This window comes from Corythoichthys intestinalis, chromosome 19 (assembly GCF_030265065.1).
Source record: "Corythoichthys intestinalis isolate RoL2023-P3 chromosome 19, ASM3026506v1, whole genome shotgun sequence".
In the NCBI taxonomy this organism is placed as follows: Eukaryota; Metazoa; Chordata; class Actinopteri; order Syngnathiformes; family Syngnathidae; genus Corythoichthys; species Corythoichthys intestinalis.
This window is the reverse complement of record NC_080413.1, coordinates 25,881,460-25,896,572: the sequence shown is the minus strand read 5'-3', so window position 1 is coordinate 25,896,572 and position 15,113 is coordinate 25,881,460. Positions and strand designations below refer to the sequence as shown.

General features: G+C 39.4%; 1 long non-coding RNA gene across 1 annotated transcript in view; it reads left to right on the top strand.

Moving 5' to 3' along the window:
- The first annotated feature begins 282 nt into the window (after window positions 1–282).
- LOC130908079 (uncharacterized) overlaps window positions 283–15,113 on the top strand; it is a 35,213-nt gene continuing 20,382 nt past the window's right edge. Inside the window, exons 1-2 of the long non-coding RNA XR_009061567.1 lie at window positions 283–826; window positions 2,452–2,530. This is a non-coding gene — a long non-coding RNA (uncharacterized LOC130908079). The remainder of the gene's footprint in view (window positions 827–2,451; window positions 2,531–15,113) is intronic.

Sequence of the window (15,113 nt, the reverse complement as noted above, 5' to 3'; positions counted from 1 at the left end):
TATTAGAATTAGAAAAGAAAAATAAAGTAAAGACAAGTGGTAGGCAGAGTGAAAAACAGGAGATAGGACTCAGTTGCTGTACTTCCCCCAGCATTATAGCTCCTAGGGCAGCTTGGACTGAACTGTGAGTCCAGTCTGTTTTCAACTAGCCAGACCATAAGCTTTGTCAAATAGGAACGCTTTCACTACATCCTCTACATAATTCCTCCATGGAACTAATGTGAGGGAAGTTGTATTGCGGGGAGAATCCTTTGATGCACATTTTCCAGGCAAGGCAAAGAGGAGACACGAGTGGCTGACACGCTGGACACACCAGCTCAACTCACTGCCTCAGACTCACATACATCATCGCCGAAGTCTCCGAGGCATAGTAAGAACTTTGAACGAAACGTTGGACACTGGCTTTCGTGAGTTGCCGATGTTTGTATTTGCGTTTGCGGAGGCAGTACATCGCTTCAGTGACAGCGCCTCCGGCAGTCTCCGGTGTTGCTCCCCGGCAAGCGTCTGTGAACACAGCTGACGATGTTTCTCCTGTTTCGCCGCCTCTGGATGACGAGGACATCACTTCTACTCCACTTTCGGCGATTCCTTTGCACCTGCTATGACTAGTCATCTTGGTTCGTTCTGCCAGTCGCCCTCATCCCCGGCCATGGCTGGGTTGCACAACACAGCGTGCTACTCGTCCTCGTTCTTGATGTCCACTCATTCGTCCTGCTCGGTTGTCCCACGCCTGGCATCCCGATCGTCCCGTTCGGCTGTCTCCCACCTGGTGCCCCAGGCGTCTGCCCAATCATCATGTTCGGTCATGTTACGCTTGGCGTCCAATGTGAGTGAATTCGGGGGGGGGGGGGGGTGTATAGTTATCAATACATCCTCTACATAATTCACCCATGGAACTAATGTGGGGGATGTTGTGTTCCGAGGGGAATGCTTTAACGCATCACAGATACAATTACACATTTTTTGCCAATTGTTATTCAAATGAAAGACAAAAAGTAATGTTTGCTATTTTGAGAATTATTAGAACTACTGAATCTCAGCTTTGTAGAAATTGCTTTGGTTGCTTCTATAATTATCAACAAAAAATGATGAAGGCAACTGCCCCCCCCCAAAAAAACCCCCCAAAAAACTCAGTTTTTCCAAATTAATCCTTACTGTCGTGTTGAAACTGTGTTTAGTCCTGTCATAGAAATGATAAAACCAAAAGCCTGACCAACCTTGACCTTTCATTGCTGGTTCTAAGGCTTTTCTACACAGCGAGCCAAAGGTTTTTAGCCAACAAGCTTCAGATACAAACGAGGGTTCACACTCTCGCTCTAGTTGTTTGTTTTGCTACACCAGCCAACTCTTGGTCCAAATGAAACACTCAGGAAACTCCCAGACAGAAGTTGATCCGAAGCATCCATGTCCGTCTGAGGGAATGAGGAGGCATTTGACTTCAGAGTTATTAGGAGAAGAACCTATCCAATGATGGTAGAAATTGAGAGAAAGAAAAAAAAACTATGGGGAAGACCAAAGTTAACAAACTAATGACTTGAAGCTATGAGTAGTAGATTACTGGTTGCAGTTTGTCATCTGGGCTTTCAAACTTCTAAATCGTGTCAAAGTTATGTAACATTGCACTTGGTAAGCCTTTATCAGAAATTAATATCAGTCGGAGTACAAACTATTGTACTAAAGTCAGACAAGAATATTTTATGTTCCAAATGTGCTGGCTGTAATGCTCTGTAGTATTAATATAGTATTATGTCCTCACCACCTCTTTTTATTTATTTATTTATTGCCATGAAATTAATTCAGTAATATAAAAAGATTTTCAAATGCCTAAAATTATTACTTATTTTTGTAAACTTCTGAGTTAAAACATCAACATTATAAAAGCAAATACATCTGAAATCATTATCTGTTACTCTTTTTATTGCAGTTCTTAAAATAGCGAATGCAATCATTAATGCTCTTTTGTTTTAACTTAGTTAACTTTTAATATTTAGTTCTAAGAAAAGCAAAGAGCTATCAAATTAGCAGCAAATTGACCTGTGTGTCAGAGTGGAAAAATCACGTTAAGAATATCCAACAGCTGCAATTGCGTGGAAAGAATTTAACGAACAAGATAAATAAATGACAAATCACTTTAATCCAATCTCACTATCAGTCATGAACCTGAACATTTTTCACTTTGTGTTGATTTTGGGCTTGTCCTTTATAATAGAACATAACATTAAGATCATGTTCTTTCTTGTTTAGACTGAATAAGGAGATGGATACTTCATTTTAATGTGGCCACCACGTGTGTTTTAATGAACAACAATCCCAATTCATATTCCATGTACATTTATTCATGGTAAAACAAAGCTTAAAACAAATTACAGCATTATTTTTCAGAAAAAGGTTGACACAGTAATCCTTTTCTAAATCTACTCTTGATCACCTCACTGCTTCATTCAAATTCAGGTGGTCCCCGGGTTACGATCCACCCGACTCATGTGATTTCGACTACGACACCGGAGTCTCATCAGCCATTTTGTCTCAAGTACGTGTAAGTGTCACGTATGTGTGTCGCGTAAACAGTACCTTATCATACCCCACAGTATCTTTGACTATATTTTAATATGACTGTTTTGCCCTTTTCATTTGTGTATTTGATTATCATGTTGATTTTTGTTTTGTGATGCATGTAGGGTTGCCACCTTTCAGAAATAGAAATATGGGACGCCCCCCCTCACGCCCAAAGCTGTAACAGGCAGAAAAAAAGGGACATTCCCAAAATGCATAGAAATGTATTTATTCATATATATTCTGTATTGGTTCAATACGGAAGGCAACATTTAATTCCCAATTATGGATCGCTCCTTATATTAAAGGATAGGTGGCAACCCTAGCATGATGCATGCTTAATTTTGGCGCAGGAAGCATAGAGCAAGTAGTACTTCCTCACGCGAGTAAGACCGCATGTACACACGGAGAAGAATGTACTTGCGCACACGAAGAAGAGCACACGCGCACAAACGAAGAAGAGCACATTTGCTCCCACAAAGAAGTTGCGCAGCCGAGTGATAGTGAAATGATTACAGCTTGGCTTCATTTCATTAATTTTTGTTGGCGGTTTTATTGCTTTACAATTTTTTTTTTTTTTTGCTTTACCTCATTCACTTCTAGCCATTTTCCGTTTTACTGTATTTTGACTGATTTTGCAAGGCCCACAGAAAATTCTGTTCTATTGCTATATAAACATGGAACCCACCAAAAGAAAGATTAGACTCTCTTCTTTCAGCAGGAAAAAAAAAGTAAGTTCATACCTTTTTCCATTCTTTAGATATCAGCATTAAAAAATAGCTTTGTTTGAGCAATGTTCCAATTTCTGATGAAAAAACAGAGAAATTGAGCTTTTTGTAAAAGCATACATTTCAAACATAACTTTGACTTTAACACTATTTTTTGCTTTTGTGACACTCAAAGCATCTGACAAATGTTTTCCTTCTACAAAATAACATAAACAACAAGACAAATAGAGTTTTTATATCGCAAAGTAACTATTTATTTAGACATAACTAAACTATTGAACTAAGAGATGACACTGTTGTGGCCGCGGCTGTATCGACAGATGGGATACATTTTTCCCTCATCACCGCCTGTCTGTCTCATCAAGATAGATTTTTTTGAATCTTTCTTTTGTATTGACCACTACCTCATAACAGAATTCACCTCGGGAACTTGTGTGGGGCATGTGCCTTGTGTTTACATCGTTCTCCACATTTTTCTCTCGCTTCTTACTTCTTCCAAATTCTGTTTCCTGACTATTTCTCTTCATTCATTTCCTTTCATGGTCCGATATGAGTTCTTACCAAATGCGCTACTGCCCTCCAGTGGCCAGTTTTATTGCTTTAAAATGGATTTCGAGCGTTGTGCTTTGGAGCGAACTTGCATCAGAACCTAGAAATGTCTCTTGTGAAAAAATTTTTAAAGGACGTATAAATACGTTTTTGGGACACAGAAACAATTAAAAATAGGACATATTTATATGTTTTTGGGAGCAAATGAGTTGAATTCGTATATAGGAAAGTCAATAACATGCAATGATATTTTCGTCCAACAGAGGGGCCTACGTTGGAGAGGAAATTACAAGGACGTAGAATACATGTTTTTGGATAGTTATTTTGAGAGTTTGGAGTACTTAAAGGGTTAATTCCGACATACACGGGTATTCGGGTTACGTCGCCAGCGTAGGAACGGCACTCATTCATAGCCCGGGGACTACATGTAGTGGGCAGATTTGTCTGAATCAAGTCTATTTTTGAAAGTTATATTTATAGTTAACTCAAGGCAATACACTGTGTATACATTTACTATATTTCAAAAACCATCACTTGAAAACAAGCCAAAAACCGTGAAAATATTATTCAATTTGTAAAGGCGCTACTGCAACATCACACCTAAACCACATAGTGATAGACTGTTAGTTTCAAACTGTCAATAAACAGTGAGTCGATGATACTTTAGAATGAGCCAACCAAATAAGCCAAACGATTCTCAAATAAGCTTGTCTTCTCTTGTGAAAATATCTCGCTGAATGCAGCATTAATTAATATTTTCTATCAAAACATTATAAACAACTGTACAACTGCCTACCATCCACCTTGTCTCTGACCTCAGCATTTCTCAGCTTTTTGGATTGTCACGCACACATTATTTTCCAATGAAGTATACAGCTGTTTTAACTCAAGTCTACCTCTCAGTTTTTTTCTGAACTCCTGTAGTGCAAATGCAATAGAAGTCCTTCAATAATTTAATTATAAAATACACCATTTGTATTGCAGAAGTCTTAGTTTATAGTGGAGATAATTATAGCCAGGCGTAGCCTACCAGTATCATTTATCCAAACTGTGCAGTAATACCATGATTTTCTCTGGCCTATTATGTAACCTATTAGTCTGCTTAGGAAAATTTCAAATATCAATCCTCATGAGATCATTAGTAAGAAATACAACTGATCAACACTGTCAAGACCAGTAATTAACAAACACTGGGTTTATCCCAGTTTGGCTTTGATGCATGGTTGTTTATTTTTGCTCCATTGGTAATAATAATACTGGTTCAACTGCAAATTTAGTTTTTTTTTGTTTGTTTGTTTGTTAGTTTTTTTAAATGAATTTTTGCCCCTTTCTGTGGGAAATCCATCCTTCAACAAAAGCAAACCGTCAAAATTCGGGGACTCCTGCTTACTGTCGAGCTGATGGATTACAATGGCATTTTCTTGCTGTGATGGGGAAAATGGGCTCTTTTAAATCTCATTTCAAAGACCGAAGTTTTGGCGATACCAAAAGACTTTCAATCATGCTGTTTGCTTACTGGCTGAAGCAGTGGGAACATGTCGAGGGCTGTTAACTGGAAGTCTGACACGCGGGTGTAGTTCCAATGTATTTCGGTTTCGGGAGTGTTGACATTCCACATTTAGTTCAGTGACGCTTAGTTGCGTATGGCTTCAGACAGAAGTTTGGAATAGGACAGAAGGGTTTGGACATTGTGATGACGGCAAGTCAAAGGCACAAAGACTCGGAGTCGGAGCATCTAATCACTGTCACAGACTGAATATAAGTGTGCTTTCATTGATTATCAATGGAAAAGTGAAGTGAATTTAAAGATTTATTGAGTTTAAAAATGCGTTTATCACGTTTGAATGTAATTAATTAAAATAACATGCAAATGCTGAGAACTACGTGATGCTCAATGCTGAGGATTAAACCATTTTTACTTTTCCTGATTTTGTGCTTTTCGTTTATACGTAAAAAAATTCAAAAGACATTTAAAAAATAAATATATCTTCTGGTTTTTACTTTTCAGGCACTTTTGTTGAAAAAGTATATTTAAAGGGTACCACGGAGAGAAAGACATGTAATTCTTAAAAGATAAATGTTAGTATGAGTTAAACTAATTTGAAAAAAACCTTTAAAACCTGTCTTAATGTTTTCGTTTTAATAAAATTTGTAAAATTATTTTAACTAGTAGGTCGTCATTGTTGTTGACGTCGCATGGCGGTGACATCATATGGGTATGCTGCCGGACATCCACAGTGTCAGTCTTTAACTACATAAACATATCGTCGGTTCTGCCCTTCCAATTTGAACCTGAGCGGAATATTAATGAGTAGGATAGCCCTCACAAAAAGAGCAGCAATAGCTAAATCAACAGGAAGAATAGGATGAGACGCGTAGCGTTAATGTGTCAAGTTCGCTCTCACCGAGAAGTAAGCTGCAGGAGCAACATCTGATAAATCTGAGAACACCGGCAGGATGGTCATCGGGCTGGACAGCGCTTTTACGTGACAAGAATAAGGTAAGACGTCATTAGATGTCTCAGTCGAGGTGAATGCATCAACGTTTTCGTGTGCTGTGATGTACGGGGTATCTGCAAAGAATAATCAAACTGCTGTCCATCCATCCATCCATCCATCCATCCATCCATCCATCCATCCATCCATCCATCCATCCATCCATCCATCCATCCATCCATCCATCCATCCATCCATCCATCCATCCATCCATCCATCCATCCATCCATCCATCCATCCATCCATCCATCCATCATCTTCCGCTTAGTCCGGGGTCGGGTCGCGGGGGCAGCAGCTTTAGAAGGGAAGCCCAGACTTCCCTCTCCCCAGCCACTTCAGCCAGCTCCTCCGGCAGGATTCCAAGGCGTTCCCAGGCCAGCCGAGCGACATAGTCTCTCCAGCGTGTCCTGGGTCGTCCCCGGGGCCTCCCGCCGGTGGGACATGCCCGGTACACCTCTCCAGGGAGGCGTCCAGGAGGCATCCGAACCAGATGCCCGAGCCACCTCAACTGGCTCCTCTCAATGCGGAGGAGTAGCGGCTCGACACCAAGCCCCTCAAACTGCTGTGTTTCACTGTATACCCTAATGATATATAAAGCACACAACAGCTCTGGATGCTATCTCCAATAATATTAGAAAAAGTTGGATCATAACATAGTTTACCGTGAAGATCTGCAAACATTTTTTGACATCAAACACTTTCCTGTTCCCTCACTAGAACAGGAGAGTGCTGTCACTAGCGAACTTGACACATGTACGCTACTTGTCTCATCCCACTTTTTCGGTTCATTTAGCTTTTGCTGCTAGTTTTGTGAAATATCAACAGGGCTGTCCTACTCATTAATATTCCGCTCAGGTTCAAATTGGAAGGGCAGAACCGACGACATATTTATGTGGTTAAAGAGTGACACTGTGGAAGTCCAGCAGTGACGTCAACAACAATGGCGACCTATGAGTTAAACAAATTTTTACAAATGTTATTAAAACAAAAATATTAAGAGGGGTTTTAATATCAAATTATTATAATTCGTACTAACATTTATCTTTTAATGAATGAATGAATTTATTGTCATTGTCATCATCATCAAAATCATTGACAGTTTCAGAGTGTGGAATTTTGCCCGAAAGAAAGACGATGACAGACAAAGGAAAGACGGGAAAAGCAAATGCTTATCGATACCAGTCCCCCAACAGCCAGGGACGCATGCCATGGAATTATACATATTGTCAATTTGAGTGGGTTCATTGTATCAGTTGATGTCCAAGTAGGTGTAGGGAGGGAAGGCCGGGGGAGTCATGGAGGCTCGCGTCTGCTGTATCCGCTTCAGAAGATTAGTCATCATCCTCCCTTGCCCGGTTTCCTCGAGCGAGCCTTTCGTGATCCCGGAGCTCTGTGATGATTTTTGGGACCATTTGAGCGGTGGCATCACTTAACGCTGCTTGTTCCTTCGTCACCTGTGACAATTTGTCGCCGTTGTTACGAGCAACCTCCATTGCCTCGTTGAGTTGACTCTTCATTCTCATCGAGAATCGGTGAACCCAGAGGGCACCAAGAAGCAACAGGAAGGCGAGCACCATCAGGGAGCCGAAGATAAAGAGGTCCTCGACGTCCTCAATCTGGAGAGACGTTAAGCATAATGGTCTCCATTTTCCCCAGGCATCCTCCACATAACCAGACGTGAAGATGTTGGCCGGACATGGCCGTTGGCTTGGTGTAGGTCTCATCGTAGAAAATATTTTGTCCAGAGAGCTGAGTACCCAGTCCACAGACAGAACTACAGAACCGAACAGAAAAAACTACATGTCTTTCTATCCGTGGTACCCTTTAAGATTTAGAGCCAAGCTTGATGAATCCTATTTCCAATCAACAATATTTGCATTTAGTGCAACCAACTCAGAAAAAAAATGTATAAATATATATATATATATATATATATATATATATATATATATATATATATTTTTTTTTTCCTGGAGTTCCGTGGTTGGGATCTTTTAAAAAAATAACCTGGGATAGTATCGCATCTGTTTGCAGGCATTTTTCTGGTGCAGCGTGGATCTAAGTCATTAACGGCTCTGTGGCAATCCTTATTTGCAACTCTTTGCCAGCAGTGTGTACACATATTCTTGCACGCACCCACAATTGCACAAGAGGACACGTTATGGTATACGTACACTTCAAGCTCAAAAAAAAAAAAAAAAAAAAAAAAGACATTAAATGAATAACTGCATTTCATTAATAATTTGTAAAAACAAAACAAAACAAATTTTAAAAAATGGGGAAACAAAATATATTACAAAGCGATATCATACTCTTCCAACAACTACAATATGGTCCACCCATTTTTATTTTATTATTTAAAAAATTAAACTTTCCACGTTTGGTTGGCATGCTTTCAATGCTCAACTTTTGCCCCTCCTAATCAAGACATTGGAAATGTCTAAATGTTGCCAAGCATATACGACTGATGAACGACAACAGAGACAGAGAACAGCTTAAACTTCCCAGAATTGACGAGTGATGTGGCATCAATCAGTCTTGGGATGACATGATGATATAACTATTAGACACATTTAAGGGGAAAACTTGTCTTGAGTTTTATTGTATGTGGATCTGATCCATAACCTGAGCCACAGCCAAGTATGGACGTCAGTGGGACATTTGAGTTTTTGTTTACAACAAATGAAAGACAGCCCGTTTTCATTCATGTAGTCCTTCTCACAACAGACCTTTGATTGCCAATTAATCAGTGTTGCACAATAGAGCCAAAACGTCTCACATGCAATAGCTTTATAAGTCAAAAACCGCCAAAGTTGTATTAGGTATGTTGGGGAAAATACGCCTCTACTGTCAGAAAAAAATGAAGTTCAAGAGACTTCAGTTCTTTCACAATTAAAATTGTCATCCTTTTTCTTGAGCTTTTCTTTTGTGACTGAGCTAAAAAGAACACTGTTAAGATGATAAAAAATTCAAAAGAGAATGAATAACACACACAAATTAAAATGTTCCAAGCGTTTTGTTAAGACTGGAAGCCAAAACATGATTTTTACCCCCCTCCAGACTGAAACTGATGGCTCTCTTGTAGTCGGATGTAGGAACAAATGGCGAGTCAAATTATTGGTCGGATGTCGAAAAGATCGTGTGTCAAAGTGATCGTATGTAGAGGTACCACTGTAATGTTTTCCGTTTTCTTCATGTCAAGCTACAGTACCTCATCGACAAATGAGATGAGCGGGACTGTCATTTTTATGTCAGCTCATTGGTCAGAAAGCAGGAGAGGCAGGGAAACCAGTTCTTAACATTTTCTTGAATAGCATCATACCAGCATTTGTTCGTTCTACAAATAAAACACTATTTTCGATTTTCATGATCATACGGGACGCGCTTAATACGGGACGCATACTTTTGTTTCTGAACCCTGGACGATTCCGCTTTTCGAAGGGATGGTTGGTACCCCTAACATAGCGTAACACACAAACAGTATCAATAACTGTTAGATATGTGCGTTTTTTCGAGTGTCCTGTCTGCAATTAGCCTGTCGTGCACTAAATGAATCGTGGCTTGTGTGGGTGTTTTTGTGAAGAGTGAAATGATATAATGTGATATGAACATTTCATCTTTCTGTACTTTTATGTTTGTGAGTTCTGTGGCAAGTTGTTTTGAGTGAGAAGGAGTGTGAAAAGGAGACAACAATAAGATAAACAAGTGCAAAAAAAGAACTAGCACAATAGGAACATCACAAGTCAGCCAGCAACGATCACTGCAAAAGGGATAAACAACATAATGGACTGGGAAAAGGCCAGAGTAATCCGTACTGATGAAAACAAACATCAGCGCTGGATCAGGGAGGCCATTGAAATCCGCAAGGCCCGAGGACCATCAACAGGGACGAGGGGGCTTACAGGCTCTCTACTAACTGGACCAGCATCCTGGAGGAGTGAACGGTCAGCAGACTCGCCTGTCAATCTGACAGGTGAGTCAAACCTTCATCCATCAGCTGATAAAGACGCGTCACACCAACACCAGTGACTCTCTGATGAAGGCGGAAGTGTTCGTCGAAACAGGTAATTAAAACAATCAAAAACAATTGTCTGGGTTAAAAGAAAAATTCAACTAATCTATATGTGTAGACAAAATGAACTTACTACAACAACTAAGTATCAATAACATATTATTTAGCCTTTGGTTCAAAGTCCAGTCCAAAGAGTGTTTTGACTGACTTGTTTCTCAGCAGGGAGAGAGGAATGCAGTTGTAAGTTATTTTGGGTATTTAAAGCAGCCACTGCATGGGAAATCTGACGTAACAGTCAATATTGAGAGGCCGTCTCTTAACGGCTGAGCCAGGCCTCCCCTCAATGCACACACATAAATTAGGTAAAACACACATTTTATGACAAACACATTATTATCCTGAGACAGTCTTTATTGTGTGCAGTACACAGAGAGTAAATTGTCACTTATTGCTTGAACAGTGACCTGATGACGTCAATGTTGCTTTGTCTTTGGCTCAACATTTGCGTAATCAAATACTTTTTACGGTAAAAGATTCTAAAATATTTCCTAATGAGCTCCCAGGAGACAGCGGAGGGTGTCGACCACCCGCCATCTCATTACGGCAGCAAACTGACCCAATAAAGGCCATTATTAATGAGCTATAGACAAATAATAATACATTGTAAAGTCACTTACAGTACAGTTATGACTAACAAATATCTTCTATCGGTTTTCTTCAGAATTTAAAAATTCACAAAATATAATCAAAGGAGCATGATGAAGAGACTACTTCAGTGAAAGTGTGAATGTAGGTCAGTTTCATTTACACTATGAGGGGTTGTGAAAATTCACTGGTGTCATGATAAAAATGACAGAATGCCCTAAATGTACTGTAAGTGTGTAAACTCCAAACCCAAGAAAATGTGTCACGTAGGTGAGAAGACAGAAAATGGCAGGGAAGATGAATAGGGACGGACATGCAAACATTGCAAACTCAAGGCAGCCAGTAGCAGCCACACATATTGTATTCCATATTTTATAGTAGATAAATATTGTAAATAGCTGTTTAGCATTTATTTCAATTGTTCTTTACAAAATTAACACATTGTTGACAAAGCAAGAATTAATAGCGTGAAGGTTTTTATTTTTTTCAACTTACAAATGTGATAATTTTAGTGTTAGAAAGGCTTGTACAAGCACTGCAGACATCTATAACGGTAACGATTTTAGCTGGTCCAACATAATTACATACCACTAAAGTAAGGTTGTCACGGACATGCTAACAGACATTATCCATTTATTACATAAGAGAAACTGATATACTGACATGCTTCTATTTCTATCAGACCCTTTTTTCAGTTCTGGCACAACTCCCACATTGTACAAAGCAATGTCTATAAAACCATAGCAGAATGAGTTTGATGTGGAGGAACTTGAGAGCCCTGACAACGTGCAAGCCTAGACTGTTGTCTTGAAATGAATCTGCAATCTAAAATGTGGTGTTACATATTTCAATCTCTAGGAATCACCATTTACTTATTAACCATCTGTATGGTATCTAAAGCAAGCAAACAACAACCAATTGTATTTACAGTAGCTCTGCATTTAATATGAGTATGGAGTTGGCTTGACAAACTCATGTGATGCTTATGCTTGTGGGGTGGAGTGAGCCAAAAGTTAAGGGGCCGAATGCACCTGCTCATTATCTAAATGGATAGAATTTCTCGGCAGTGGATGTTAACTTTGGACCTCGAAGGTTTCATCTTTGTATCTTTGTGGATGAGCTGGTTCTGATGGATTCATAGAACTGTGACTTCCTTTGACTGCTTGACAAGATATGCAATCAGAAACTCAAACTGTATGCCCATTGTTGTAGGTGTGGTGAAAGGCCCCATCTTGATGAGAGTGAATTTATGTTTCAGGAACAAAATATCAACAGAGGGATCAGTGCAACATCAACAAGGATGTGGCCTAAGTCGCATATAATCAGAGGTGGGTAAAGTAGCCAAAAATTGTACTCACGTTAGAGTAGCGCTACTTCAAAATAATCTTACTCAAGTAAAAGTAAAAGTAGTCATCCAAAAAATATATTCAAGTACAAGTAAAAAAAATATTTGGTAAAAAGAATTCTCAAATAATGAGTAACAATGTGAGTAACTCCTTACAAATTTGTTTGATTTTTTTTTTCTCAGCAAGTAATCTATATGAACTGTTGTTCCAATGATACTGTACAACAACCTACTACATAACAGCATTAAGCTAAAGGGGGGTGGGGGGTCATTGAATTCTGGCGAGAGAGAAAAAAAAATGACAGAAATGAAGCATTATTCGTCCAAAGAGCATGAGTACCTCCAGTGGATAAAGTAGTTCCTAGTTTGAATGTGTGTGAATAGTTCCTTCATAGTTACTAAAATGAAATTAAAAGGATCATATCCATATCTCTCAACCCGAGGCCGTTGGCAATCTTACAAATAGTGACGTATGCCCTTACAAATTGGTGACTAATCTTACAACGTTGTATATAGCATGTAATATAAAACAAAAATAAAACTCAATTTTTTAAATAATATGAATTTATTGGTGATATTGTAACATATAACCTGGTGCAATCAAAGAACAATCAATACATCATGATTACTCAAATTTAACAGTGACTTTTATTATAATCGTATGTAGCACTTTTGGAAATTTCTATCATGTCTTTTGATGGTTGCACTTCATGGCACTTCAGCTTGCAATTCAGTTTGACTTTAAGGTAGTTGTTGTTAAAAAAATACAAACAAAAAAAAAAGTTGTTAAAATTGCTCCCATCTTAGCATTAGTTCCCTTCTGTCTACTTTCGACATGTGAAAGTTTTAAATCCGTTTCATCATTTAAAGATAGATTCAAGTCAAGATTTTTCTGATTTAGAAGTATTTTAGATAAAAAGTTACTTAGGTTCGCTAGGAAGGTTCACTGCAACAGAGCCTTTCTGAGAAGTCTACTGCTTTAAAATGGCGGCTGTTTGCTAACGCCGCCTAGTCTGTCATTTCGCATCTAGTTCTATATGCATGTGATATCTAGGCGTAGATTGTAGGCTGTCGGCAACAATCAGGAAATAATGGAGCCACCTAGCCTAGCATCGTATTTGCAACAGCGTCACAACAAACACTCTTCTCTCTCCATGTCTCTGACTTTTCTCGCGTCATTCAACCAACGTAGTAACGCATAGTAATGCACATTGTCTCATTGCCGAAACCGTGACAAAATCCGAACGGGGAAAAAAAAAACGTAATGCACGAAAAACGTACAGATTTTGAATGTAAGGCATACACATTTAAAAATCAGTGCTCACTTGTAAAAATTACGCCGAAACCGTACAACTTGACAGGTATGATCATATGTCTGCTTTCCTGTGGTCAGTCGGTGCCAAATAAAGATTGGGAGAGAGGCTCTATGTCAAATACTGTGCCTGATTTTTTATGGTGCTTCAAAGACACCACATGACTGAACAGGCTGGTTATCATAGAACGTCAAGCTTGCGTCTGATTGGTATAATGGAGTCATGCGATTATTGTTGCAACGTCTCTGGTGAAGTTGGTAATATGAAGAATAAAGAGGAAAACTGTAACGCCTCTTGTGTAGCCCAAAGTGGTGGAGTAAGAATAGTAAAAGTAAAAAGTATGGCTTGGTAAAAATACTCTTAGAAGTACATTTTTCTCAAAAGTTTACTCAAGTAAATATATCGGAGTACATGTAACGCGTTACTACCCACCTCTGCATATAATGACATACTCGCTGGGGGACTCCTTGGTATAAGATTATAGAATTGGAACAAAATAAGGTGATTTGAAAATGAATAGATGAATGGATGAGAGGATCACATGCGGACAAGAACGAGCAGAGGGGAAGCTGAAAGTGCCCACTTGACAGCACTAATTTGTGGTCTCACTTGCCAACTTGACATCATCTGTCTAAAACAGTCTGCTTGCAGTTCCTCATGCTTTGTGTGCAACAATCTCTCAGACATAAGCAAATTAGATTGTTCTTCATTCATGTCATGGACTACCAGTGCATTCCTGGAACACCATTTTTAAAGAGGGATGAGAAGGTGCAGGTGATTTGCATTGTATATGTAACACCCAAAGCACGTAAAGAATTACTCAAACCTTGACCGGTTGAATTTCCAGTTGACACAATGTGTGGGGTCTGATGACCAAGGAAACAAGGGGGGGGGGGGGGGGCGTACACAAATCAGCCATGTGAGGTGTAGAACCCAGTATTTGTATGAATCCCTTGTGAGTCTGAGTATGCTGGTATCCTATTCTATGGTATCTGACCGCTAATCCTGACACCAAGTTTTACTACTTGAGTGTGTCTAATTACACCCGTCATGCGGGAATCCCATCAGACATGTGATAGTCCTGCAGTCGAGTAGAAATGCCGGCGGGAGCCGCCCCAGGGCTGTGGCCCTTCACCAGCCAATCGGTTGGGGAGTCAGCGCAGCCCATCTCTCCTCTAAAATAGAGAATTACTCATTCTTATTCTTGTTTAAGCATATCTATCATATCACTAACACTCATATAACTCGTCCATTGCGGATTAAAACATTGAGTTTTCACAAAAAAAGAGCCCAAGATGTTACGTTCGCAAATGCGGAAACAAGGTTGGACCATGCAGCAGACAACAAGCTTGGATGGCATACAACGGTTTATCAATCACAAACGAAAAACAACACACGATTGCGGAAAGGTGGAAAAAACAAAAATGGTCCGTGACAGTAGGTCAATTGGGCTCAATAATACAAACTCGAGGG